This window comes from Chaetura pelagica, unplaced genomic scaffold, assembly GCF_000747805.2.
Source record: "Chaetura pelagica isolate M959 unplaced genomic scaffold, ChaPel_1.0 scaffold689, whole genome shotgun sequence".
Classification (NCBI taxonomy): domain Eukaryota; kingdom Metazoa; phylum Chordata; class Aves; order Apodiformes; family Apodidae; genus Chaetura; species Chaetura pelagica.
The window spans coordinates 57636-69097 of NW_009954635.1; positions in this window are offsets into that span (position 1 = coordinate 57636).

Below are 11462 nucleotides of genomic sequence, written 5' to 3' on the forward strand. Positions count from 1 at the left end.
ACAGGAGCAGCATGAAAGGCGGCCAAGCTGACCCCGTCAGGTGAGCACCCGTGGGCCTGGGCAGGTAGATACTCTGCAGAGGAGGCTGGAAAAAACCATGCACCAAGAGCAGAGTCTAAAGGCATGATGAGCAAACACCAGGCAGGACCAAACCAAGCAGGACATGCTGGATGCTGCTCCAGGTGGCTCCAAGCCACACGCAACGGGAGAGCGCGATTCCAGCCCCGGGGGAGTCAGATCCAAAGCACCAACTGCAAAACCTAAACCTCAGGATTTTCAGGGAGAGCTTTCCTGCAGCATCAGCTCTGAAATGTTCCTGCAAAACTTACTTCAGTGCTGTGTGCTCTGACTCGGGTCATCTCTCTCCCTCCTTAGTAAATGATGAAGTGATTTTTCCAGGAAAGGCATCTTGGTTCCATGATGTTCCCATCACTGGGTGGGTTTTCCAGAGCAGGGATGGATCATTTCACACATGCAGGGGTCAGCAGCTGGACTTCCAAACCCACAGTGTGAGGGAAGTCAAACATTCAGACCTGATCCAGAGTGAAATATCCAATTTTAAGTGAGATCATTTAAGAATAAGATCTCAAGTGGTAAGGCAAAAAAACAAATCCAAACCAAACACCCCCTAAAACCCAAAATAAGTCCCCCAAAACCCAATCAGCTGTTTAGAAGAACAAAGCATTAACACCAACATGCAGCTCAGATCAGTTCAGCAGACACAGCATGTTGGCCCAGCACATTACCAGATGTATTACATCCCATTTCTGTACCTGATTTTCAGTATTCCCAGTGCTTATAAAATCATTTAACTGCCAGCAGTGGATTTTGCTTCTCTGCTTAGAGACTGAAAAAAACCCCCAACACTATTTCATTTTTCCCCCCTATCATTTCCTACAAAAATGTGGAAGGGAGCACAGTCCTGATCTCCCCAAACCCAGAAGGGGAGCCCATTGAATCTCTCCTTTTCCATCTTTGAAGACAGGCATGAATAACCCCATTGTTGCACACATATCAGTGCCCCACGCTAGGGTTACAACACTGCTTTTGGAAATAAGTACCCCTTTGGATTGCCCCTCCTCACCAGTATCAGGTTCAGTTCTTTAAAAGGCACAATAGCACAGCAAACAAACACTAGGAAAATCAATAATCAGCATGAAAAAATTGGGATTTTTTGACAGCAAAGCAGTAAACCACTTTTTTTTGTTGTTGTTTTCCCCTTCAGATAAATGAAAGTGCAAATGGAAGGCTGGGCTCTATCTCCTTGCATTTATCAAGTTGAACCTAACAATGGGATTGCTGAAGAAACCCAGGGAGGGAACACAGAGCTATTGAGCTGCCGGGGCCTATCGAGGATCCCATCAATCTCAGCGTCTAATGCCACATTCTTCCTTGCTTAGATTTCAGCGGATACAGGGAAGGGCTGAGCACATTTTCTGTAATTGCCCTGCACTTAAGAGCTTCAGAGGAGGCTGCACTTCACCTTGAGCCACTGCACGAGGCACGGGTTGGAAGAGCAGTGCGTGGCAACCAGTCACCTGCCCCCACCCGATCCGTCCGCCGGGATGATCCCCGTCGGTCACACAGGATGCTCTGGCCTTCAGCTGGAACACCCAGAAAAGAAAAACACAGAGCAAAAAAAAATCAGAGGCCCCCAGAGAGCTCCTCACCAGCACAATTTGCTGGATCTTGGGGCAAAACTCCCGTCCCTGCGTTAGGGCTGGTGACACCGAGAGGGAGGGGAACAAAAACCAGAGGAGCTGCTTTTTCACGTGAGACAAATTGCTCCCTTCTTATTTGCACTGAGAAATGCATGTTCCTGCTAGTTCTCCTGCTTGGATTCAGCCAGGCTGAGTCAGAAGATTAAAACACCCCAAGACCTGCTCCTCAGTGCGTTCCTGGCAGCTGTAGCAATAAACCCACAGGGATTTATTAGCCATAGGAATTATCTGCATTCTCTCTGGATAGTATTTTCAAGTGTGCTTAATGACTTCCAGCCAAGTGACCAGTCTAAAAGTTTGGCTCTGTTATTTTTTCACCAGTTTTGTTTTTTTTTTCAAGGGTATTTTCAAATTCCTTGGGAATACAGAAGGTGTTTAAAAAATGCTGCCAAGTAGCAACTTTAAAATCTGACCCTGGGAAACTGAAAGGGAGAACTTCAGCCATCACCCCCCTTGTTTGGAAAAGACACTTTGGTACTTGGGTGTCCCAGAAGTTGAATTTTTAACACCATGAGTTGCCTGGCTGGTATGGTGACATAAAGCTGGCTGAGAAGACAAGTGTGCCTGGCTAATTGTACACCCAGAACAGCTTCTCTCCAGGCTGCTTCTGGTGCTCAAAAAATCAGGCTGGTTCCAAAATTAGATGTTAAAACCATCAGCAGACCTGGTACCTGGATTAAAACTAGATGAGGGGAGATTTAAGTTAGACAGTAGGAGGAAATTCTTTAGTGTGAGGGTGATGAGACCCTGGCCCAGGTTGCCCAGAGAAGCTGTGGCTGCCCCATCCCTGGCAGTGTTGAAGGGCAGGTTGGATGGGGCTTGGAGCAGCCTGGGCTGGTGGGAGGTGTCCCTGCCCAAGCAGGGAGCTGAAACTGGATGCATTTTTAGGTCCCTTCCAACCCAAACCATTCTATGATTCCATGATGATTCTATGAAACTGTGTACTTTACAGAAGAGCAAAGACAGAAAAATTCCACAGTGCAACTGTGGAAAAATTAGAATTGCCCAACCACTCAAAACAGTTGGTTTTGTGTTTGGTTTTATGCTTTAGGATGGGCAAAACATCTTCAGCTTTACTTTATAATCTGTGAGGTCTAATTACTAATTCATCCTAGGGAGTATGGGGGGGTGGGATCAGCTGCTGAAGCACAGTTCTGGAGGTATCAGGGCAAGGTGAGGCTATACAGTGTGTAATCTGGCTAAAATTAACAATAAATCATTAATAAGGTCTCATAAAAGTCCATGGCACAGAAATGATACTCTGACCTGCATCTTGGAGAAATGAATGGGACACAAAGGTGATCACTTTTTTAATGAGGCCACACACAGATGTGTTCTGTAGGGCTACTTGCTGGGTAAAGATGGAAGCAGGGCATGGGAATAAAGCAAAAAGGGATTTATTTTTTTTTCTACAAAGGGATTTTCCTGCACCACACTCATCTCTAGTTTGTTTTCTGGAGGAGGTTTGTTTTTGTCTGATGGATCCTTTTGCTTCCCTTTGCAGCTGATGGGGAAACCTGAGCATTTCTAGCCTGAGGCTCCACAGAAATTCTTCCCTCCTTGGCAGATGTTTCCCTCCAGCTTTTGGACAGCAAAAAAACCATCAAACATCAAACAACCAGAATAAAGCCCATGTGTCCCATGCTCCTTTTTGTCATATATGGCCCATCACAGAATAATTTGGGTGGAAAAGATCTTTAAGATCATTGAGCCCAACTGTTCACCCAGCCCTGCCCAGGCCACCACTGCCCCATGTCCCTCAGCACATGGTTTTGAAACCCCTCCAGAGATAGGGACTCCACCCTGTCCTGGGCAGCCTGGGCCTGACAGCCCTTTTGGGGAAGGGTTGAGGTAGAGCCCATGGAAATAGTGCCCACAGAGCCTAAAGGTGACATCCTATGAAGACTTCTGTTGGGTTTTGATTAAAGATTAAGCAGACAGGGGCCATAAATTCCCTCAAGGCCCATCACAAGCTAAAAATAAGAATATTTAAAAGCATCAATACTTGCAAATGAGGTGTAGAAGTGAAGAGTGATGACTCTGCCTCCCTATACCAGCTCTGGAGCCTTATATCTGAGATAAGGACAGAGCAGCACACAGCACACGGGGAGGAGCTAATCTGGAACAGGGCAACAAGACAGTGCAGACAGGTCAGATGAACAAAGCAGATATTCAGAGTGGTATCTGGGCTCCCTTTTGGCCAGCAGCAGCAGTCTGGCTGTTCCATGGAAGCCTCTTCTCCAAAGAAAGACTAATAACATGTCTCAAAAACACCCGAGGCTATTTGTGACAAGGACTCTGCTCTCAGCTGCTGAAAGGGAGATATTGGGGGGGGTGAAATGACAGACTTGCCCTTTAAACTCACAGGGCCTTTGGTCTGAGCACACAATTATCCCATAAAAGTTAAGATTAACATATAATAATTATCAAAGGATCACTTACAGTTTGACTTAAATGCTTGGAACCCACCAGGACCACGTCCTTTATGGTCACTAAGGACAAAGAGGTTTTGCCCCCTCCAAATCCAGGCAGAGCAAAGCAGGGCCATAGGGAAGAGCCTTTATCCCCACTTTCCAGAAAGGAATGGAGACTAAGTGAGCTGAAGCCAGGGAAGGAACATGCACAGGTATTTCCCACGTCCCAGCACTGTGCCCAGTCACAAACCTTCAGCACCCTCATCAAAAAAAAAGCCCAAGAGCCCACGAACCCATAAGCACCAAGCAAACATTTTGCACCTTTTGTTTTCTGGGTTTCTGATTTAGCCACCCAAAACACATCAGAATCCTTCCATCTCAAAAGATAGATTTCACACAGGTAGCTCCTGAACCCACCCAACACCTGCAGGCATCAAATTATTCTCCTCTCCACATCACTAACATCCTTCTCCAAAGATCCTCCCCCCATCTCTTTTTTAATCTGGTAACAAACTGACAAACCCCACTACACACACACTGTAATTCAGTCTCTGTTGCTATCTCCCAAATCATCTACCTGTGCTGGATTCATCCCAGGGAGATTTACAGGACTTAATGGCAGCAAGGGCTGGGGGTCAGTGAAGGCAGCTCTGAAATGACTTGCCCTTAGGACACCAAATTCCACAGCAGCTGCAGCAAAGCCCAGAGGAGTGACGGCTCCCAACGCCCCCGATGACAGACAGAAGAGAGTCCTGCTGGCTGTGCCCTGCCAGTGTCCCAGCCTGGGATGTGATTTTCCCTCTGGATAACGTCCTCTCTTGGCTGGAGGGGTCCCAAGGAGGACCAGGACAAGGGCAGCCCCGTCGCACACGCGCGGCGCGACCGTTGCAACCGGGAGGAACAAACTCACCCCTCAGCACAGGTTCCATCCCCCCCCAGCCCTACCCAAAATGGTTTTAGGTTTCAAATCACATCCACACCCTGCAGTTACATGATGAGCTGCTGAGCTACCGCCATCCCAGCAGCCACGACTGCTCTTTCATCCTCTCCTGTACAGAAGATTTCCCTAAGTCAAGTTTCCTCATGCTACTACTGGTTTTTGCCTTTCCTTCCCCACCTTAACCCTCAGGTTTCCTTGGAACTGTGGCTTCCCAGGAACAGCCCTGCAGCTGCTGTCCCACCAAGCTGCCTTGCCAGGTCTCTCCTGGTTCTTGTACCCTCTCAGCCCATGGACTGCAGCAGGACTTCTAGTTTTTCTATACTCACTGTTTTTCACCGAGGACGACAGTGAAAGGAAACCTGCCAGTGCAAGATCAAAGGGAGGGACTTTTTACCAGGGAGTGTAGTGATAGGATGAAGGGTAATGGTTTTAAACTGGAAGAGGAGAGATTCAGGTCAGACAATAGGAAGAAATTCTTTAGTGTGAAGGTGGTGAGAGCCTGGCCCAGGCTGCCCAGGGAAGCTGTGGCTGCCCCATCCCTGGCAGTGTTGAAGGGCAGGTTGGATGGGGCTTGGAGCAGCCTGGGCTGGTGGGAGGTGTCCCTGCCCATGCAGGGGGTGGGACTGGATGGTCTTTAAGGTCTCTTCCAACTCAAACTCTTCTATGATTCTATGACCTTGCCAGCTCTCCTGATGATCCAGGAGATGATTAAGCTCAAGGGGGTATTTGACACTTGCTCTATGATGCACCATCAAGTACCTTTAAGATCACAGAGTCCAACCATTAACCCAACTCTACCAAGTCTAAACCATGTCCCACAGCGTCATGTCTACGTGGCTTTCAAATACCTCCCTGGGCAGTCTGTGCCAGTGCTTAATTACCCTTTTCTAACATCTAATCTAAACCTCCCCTGGTACAACTTCAAACCATTTCCTCCTGTCCTGTTGTATGTTGCAGGATATAATGAAGAAGGCACATGATGCTCCCCAGGCAATGCAGAGGAGGGAAAAGTAGAAGGAGAGATTTCCACTCTGCTGGAATTAATTGGGAGCTTCTTAGGATGACACCATGAGAAAGATAAAGAAGATAAATAAATGAAATGCCCACTTCTGAAGCAGCACAGGTACAGACCTTCTCACTTACCAAATGAATTGTAAGAGGGAGGAGATTGCAGAGAGGCAACTTGGGAAGAGTGAGGGGGGATTCCAGCAGAGGGAGAACATCTCCAGTCTTATGCAGGATCTTTCATGAATTCCAGTGATCCAGCCTGATTTTGCAGCTAATCTGAAGATCAGCGCCGTGAAACCATCAGCTCCTGTCCCACAAAAGGGAACACAAGCAGGTTGAGAAAAGGTGTTATGAGAAGGAAGAGGGGCATTCCTCAACCTCTTCTGACCCCACACAGCTCCTGAAGTTTCCTAAAAGAGAGACCATCCCCAGGGTTAATTTGAGCCTACCAAGCCTTCCCTTCCCATTCAATTCATCAAGAAAGTTCTCTTCAGGTGCATCCTTTAGAGAATCCACAGATCCTTCAAGTTTTAGTTTTCAGCCATAGGCAGAGACCAACCTTTGATCCAAAAATGTTGATCCAACGTTTTTCTGCAGATTCTAATTCCCTATCTGGTCTCCAAGATCTTTAATAGAACAGTAATAGGCAAAATAATAAGACAACATCTGAACTGAAGAAAATAAAGTCCACGAAATGAGATGACATTGGTTGTGGCATTTCCTATGAACTCCAAACTTTTCAGGAATGTTCATAGAGTTTAGAAGGAACTTTACCAAGCAGCAATCCCAGGAGCTTTCACCAGTCTTAAGTTCAAATAAAGAAGCTTGAAACACAGTTGCTGGCAGGCATGGGCATAGAAACCTGATGGTCTGACTTACATACAAACTGTAGTCATAATAATCTTTTTAAATCCCTTAATGTTTGCATTTCCTTAAAACTAAGGGAATAAAGGGCCCTTCAGCATCTGTTAAAGACAATGTAAACTTTCTCCATTGTGTGGAGTTCCCAAGTGTTTCAAGCTGTGCAGGCCCACATGTGAGGGCTTTTAAATCATGTCAAGAACAGGGCTGGCAACAGGACAAAGTCTTGGTCACTCTTCAACTGGCTTCATGCTCATTTCATTCAAAATGATTCAACTTTTAACATTTCATTTAAAGGGGGGCAAAAATCCAGCTGCTGAAAATCCTGAGGTCCAGAGGTGTACAAATGGGATGTAGAGCCTTCACTCCTTAGTAACTACTGAAGAAAAGCAGAGTGACTGCACACCAAGAGCAAGCCTGGGGTTTCTGGATGTGCCTCCTGTGCATAAATGGAGTATTTCTTTAGAGCTGCCAAACCAGAACAAGCCAATTCTGGAGACAAGTCACAAACAGAAAGGAATAAATGGTGAGTCTAACATCACTGCAGTAAAGCCCTAGCATGGCTGGTGTTTGACACGCAGGGCAGAACCTGTATTAGGTGTATATTATTTAAAAGAGAAACTTTTAAGCTTGAATTAGTCCAAGCATTTTTTTTGGTATCCTGGGATCTTAGAAGGTGGTGCTGACAGCAATCCCAGCTACACACAGGTATCAACCACAAACAAAGGTCTGGCATTATGCACATGCTGACCAAGCCAATTAAACACACATAATTGCCAGTAAAAGAAAAAAAGACCCAATCAAAAGCACTGCTTGCTGCAGTGACTGTGAGACACATTTCCATACTCAGCTTCCACGGGCAGAAACCCCCAACAATTCTAGGATCAGGTATTCACCAGATTCTTTTAATTAAAAGAATCTGGTGAATCTCATTACTTTTCATCTAATTACTTTTAATTATACTCGCTCTTCAAATATGGAATTAAAGTAATATTAAAATACCCTTCAATTCATAAACACCACATAATCCCTCTTAGGTAAGATGCAGCCCTTATAACATAGCATAAAAGAGAAAAGTATCTGTATATAATATACATAAATATGAGTCTATTATGGAATAATAGAGTAAAAAAGAACAGTTTTAGTGATAGAAGAAGACAGCCTAACCAAAATATCTGTACATCAAGAGTGACACAAGGTAGAAAACAGGTTTTTTTTAAATTATTCCTATTGAAAGTCCTGCATTCTGGCAGACCACTGAGGCCTGGGAGTTATTTTTTCATAGTGAATCATGTTAATAAAAATGTTCAGTGTTCCCTGGGTGCCTGGTAAGACCAGAATCTAAGGGGTTGTTCTACAAGGCTTTAAGGACCAGAAGCATTATCTGATGAAAAAATCAAGACAGAAGGTCCTAAAACCTATAAAGACTTGAACCTGTATTCAACACTCTAAGGCAGGAATTATTGAAGTCATTACAGCCCTTCACACTTGCCCCAAAAATAAAAGTATTCACCCATTTCCTCTTTTTAAGACCTCAAGCTGAGAATGACAAGAGGTTCCTCAGACCAATAAGCCATGAAGAATCCCATAGGTGGGCAGAGGCCTCCAGAGATTACCCAGCCCAGCCCCAGGCTCAAAGCAGAGCTGGAGTGTAGGGGAAGGGCAGCTGCTCCACAACTTTCTTCCTGTAAAGAGGACAGATTCTTCATCTGGTTCAGGATCAACCCCTGGAGGTCAGTGGATGACGAGGTGTATCATGGAGAGTGAAACAGGCAGAGAGTCCAGGGCGTCGAGCTCACGGCAGCTCCAGAGTCAGGAGATCAGATCTGCTGGCTTTGGCAGACCAAAAGCCAAGAGGCACCTTCTGGGAGAACCTCTGGGCCAGAAAGAGGGGATGGGAAGGGAGGGGCATGTTATTGAACCATGCTTTACTGGGTTTGTATGGCACAAACACCCCCGCCTCACTGCTGCAGGGGTTCCAGGAGAACTACCTAGCAAGCAGCTGAAGGCAACACTGGAGGAAAACCAACATCAGGGTGAAGTGAGGCAGCCCTCTGAACCTTGCCTGCAAATGGACCCGTTAGCTCAGCCATGGGACTGTAACAAAATAATATTCCTCTAAAACCAAGCAAGCAAACAGCTTTCCTGTCAGCAATTGGCACCTGTAGCTCTCAAGAATCCAGGAAAAATTCCTGCAAGGAGCCAAAGTACAAAGAGGAGAGAAGGATACTTTGCTTTTCAAAAGTAACAGTCATTATCACCTCCTGAGATCCTGATGGGGTTTTTCCAGAATCTCCTTTTTATTTTATTAATTTTTTTTTCCCAATCCAGTCCATTCTTTCTACTTACCCCAGTGTGAAGCTGCAGTCCATTTGCTCACACTGAGCAAGAGGTGATATTTTCTAGACAAGCTGGTGAACAACCATCAACAACAGAAAAGCTCATTAGCAAAATATGGTTTCCAGGAGAAGGATTATTCTTTTTAAAAAAAAACAAAACAAAACAAAACTTGATTAGGTGCCAAGATGATGACAAAAACTGCAGCTGCCCTCCTGAGCAAAATGGAGATCTGGGTGTTACTAATTTGCATATGCATGATCCTGGCAATTCAGGCAGTAAAAGTCCTAAGGCACCAATTAAGCCATCCCTAAACCCTTAAGTGACAACTTCAAAAGGGATAAAATAATTTCTAAACCTAGAGCTGGCTTGCTTGAAGTAAAATACAATGATCATTCTGGAGGAGAAAGCACACCTTTCATTTCCTGCTTCATGTTTTTATCCAGAAACACACTGAACACTTTTGCATACCTATATATCCATTTTTATTTTTTAAAAAACAAACCAACCTGTTTTATTCCCCCCACCCCTTCTCGTCCACAAATCCCTACACCATTTAACAAGAGGGAAGTGAACCACGAACCTGAACAGGCTTTGCAACCATTTCTTCCAATTCCCACCTTCTCCATGAAAGCAAAAATAATTTTCCTTCTTTCTCCCCTCAAACCCAAGAGAAAAAAAACCCAAAACAACCCCAAAACCAAAAAACCTCCACCTACCTTCTGTTCTGACCCAAGAACAAGGAGGAAAAATATGCATTCCAGGAATTCCTTCTTCCTGAAAACTTCCATGGGGCGCTTTCCAGGAGGAATGATGTGTCAGTTTGGGGGGTTCTGCAGGAAAAACTCATCACATTCATGTTCCCTGAGACATTCCTGAGATCTTGCCAATATGAGGTGACTAACTGTGCATGACAACTGCCCTCTCCAACTCCATGAAAGCACTTGTGCTCAGCACAGCTCTTCATTCCAGTCATGAATTTCCTTCTTTCAGGTATTCCAGGCTGGTCTGCTCAGTGGCCACCAGCTCTCCAGGTCCTCCACAATCCCCATGTCCTGGCAGTGTCAGCTCACTGCCCTTCATGAAGGGAAAACATCATGCAGAGTTCCATCAACACTTCCATATTCTCCACATGGATGAGTTTAGCAAAGTAAAATATGATGGATATTCCTTCTTTCCACCAGGAGATCTACCAGGCAAGGCAAGCAAATGGGCATTATCCACTTTATTTCAGTGCTAAATACATGAAATATCATTTGGTCTTTTTAAAAATCCTTCCTCACAATCACATCACCCTGACTAATCTCCAGCAGAATTTACTGCAGGCCAGTATCATCATTTATTTAATCAAAGCAGTGTTTTAATTACCTCATTACACAGCAACACCTGCAATGACAGTGGTTCAAGTCCCAGTCCTACCGTGGCAAAATTCCCCACCAACTTCATTTATTCCCAGTATTTAAGACATTCCCAGGTCATGAAAAACAAGGTTTTTCCAATCACATCTCATGAAGCCATTTGGTTCTTTGGGAGTATTTTCTTTTTTCCATAATTAAACAGAGAAGAAAGTGTATATACAGTCCTACCGTGGCAAAATTCCCCACCAACTTCATTTATTCCCAGTATTTAAGACATTCCCAGGTCATGAAAAACAAGGTTTTTCCAATCACATCTCATGAAGCCATTTGGTTCTTTGGGAGTATTTTCTTTTTTCCATAATTAAACAGAGAAGAATGTGTATATATATAAATATTATATATATATAAATAATATATGAAATATTTATAAATATAACCTGCATATCAGGCTGGAAATCAAAGTCCAGAACAAAGCAACCCCCAAAAGGTATTTAATGACTGATTTCCCAGTGATCTATACTCCATCTGCATCCAGCAAGGGGAAAAATAAATGAAAAGTATCACTATATGTACAGAAACACCTGTTCTGCCCCTGAAGATAATGAAGCAGCTGTAGAGTGTGACAAATTAAGTCAGATAAAGTCATTTGTGCACATCCACACCAGTGTTGACTAGGCATAAAGAAAAGCTTATCTTCTCACCTAAAAACCCTGACTACATTATAAGTGGAAACTACAAAGAAGATAAGGATAATCAGCTGCTTTGGGCTCTGGTTCCAGCTCAGGAGAGTGGTTATCATTTCTAATATATATACCTTCAGCAG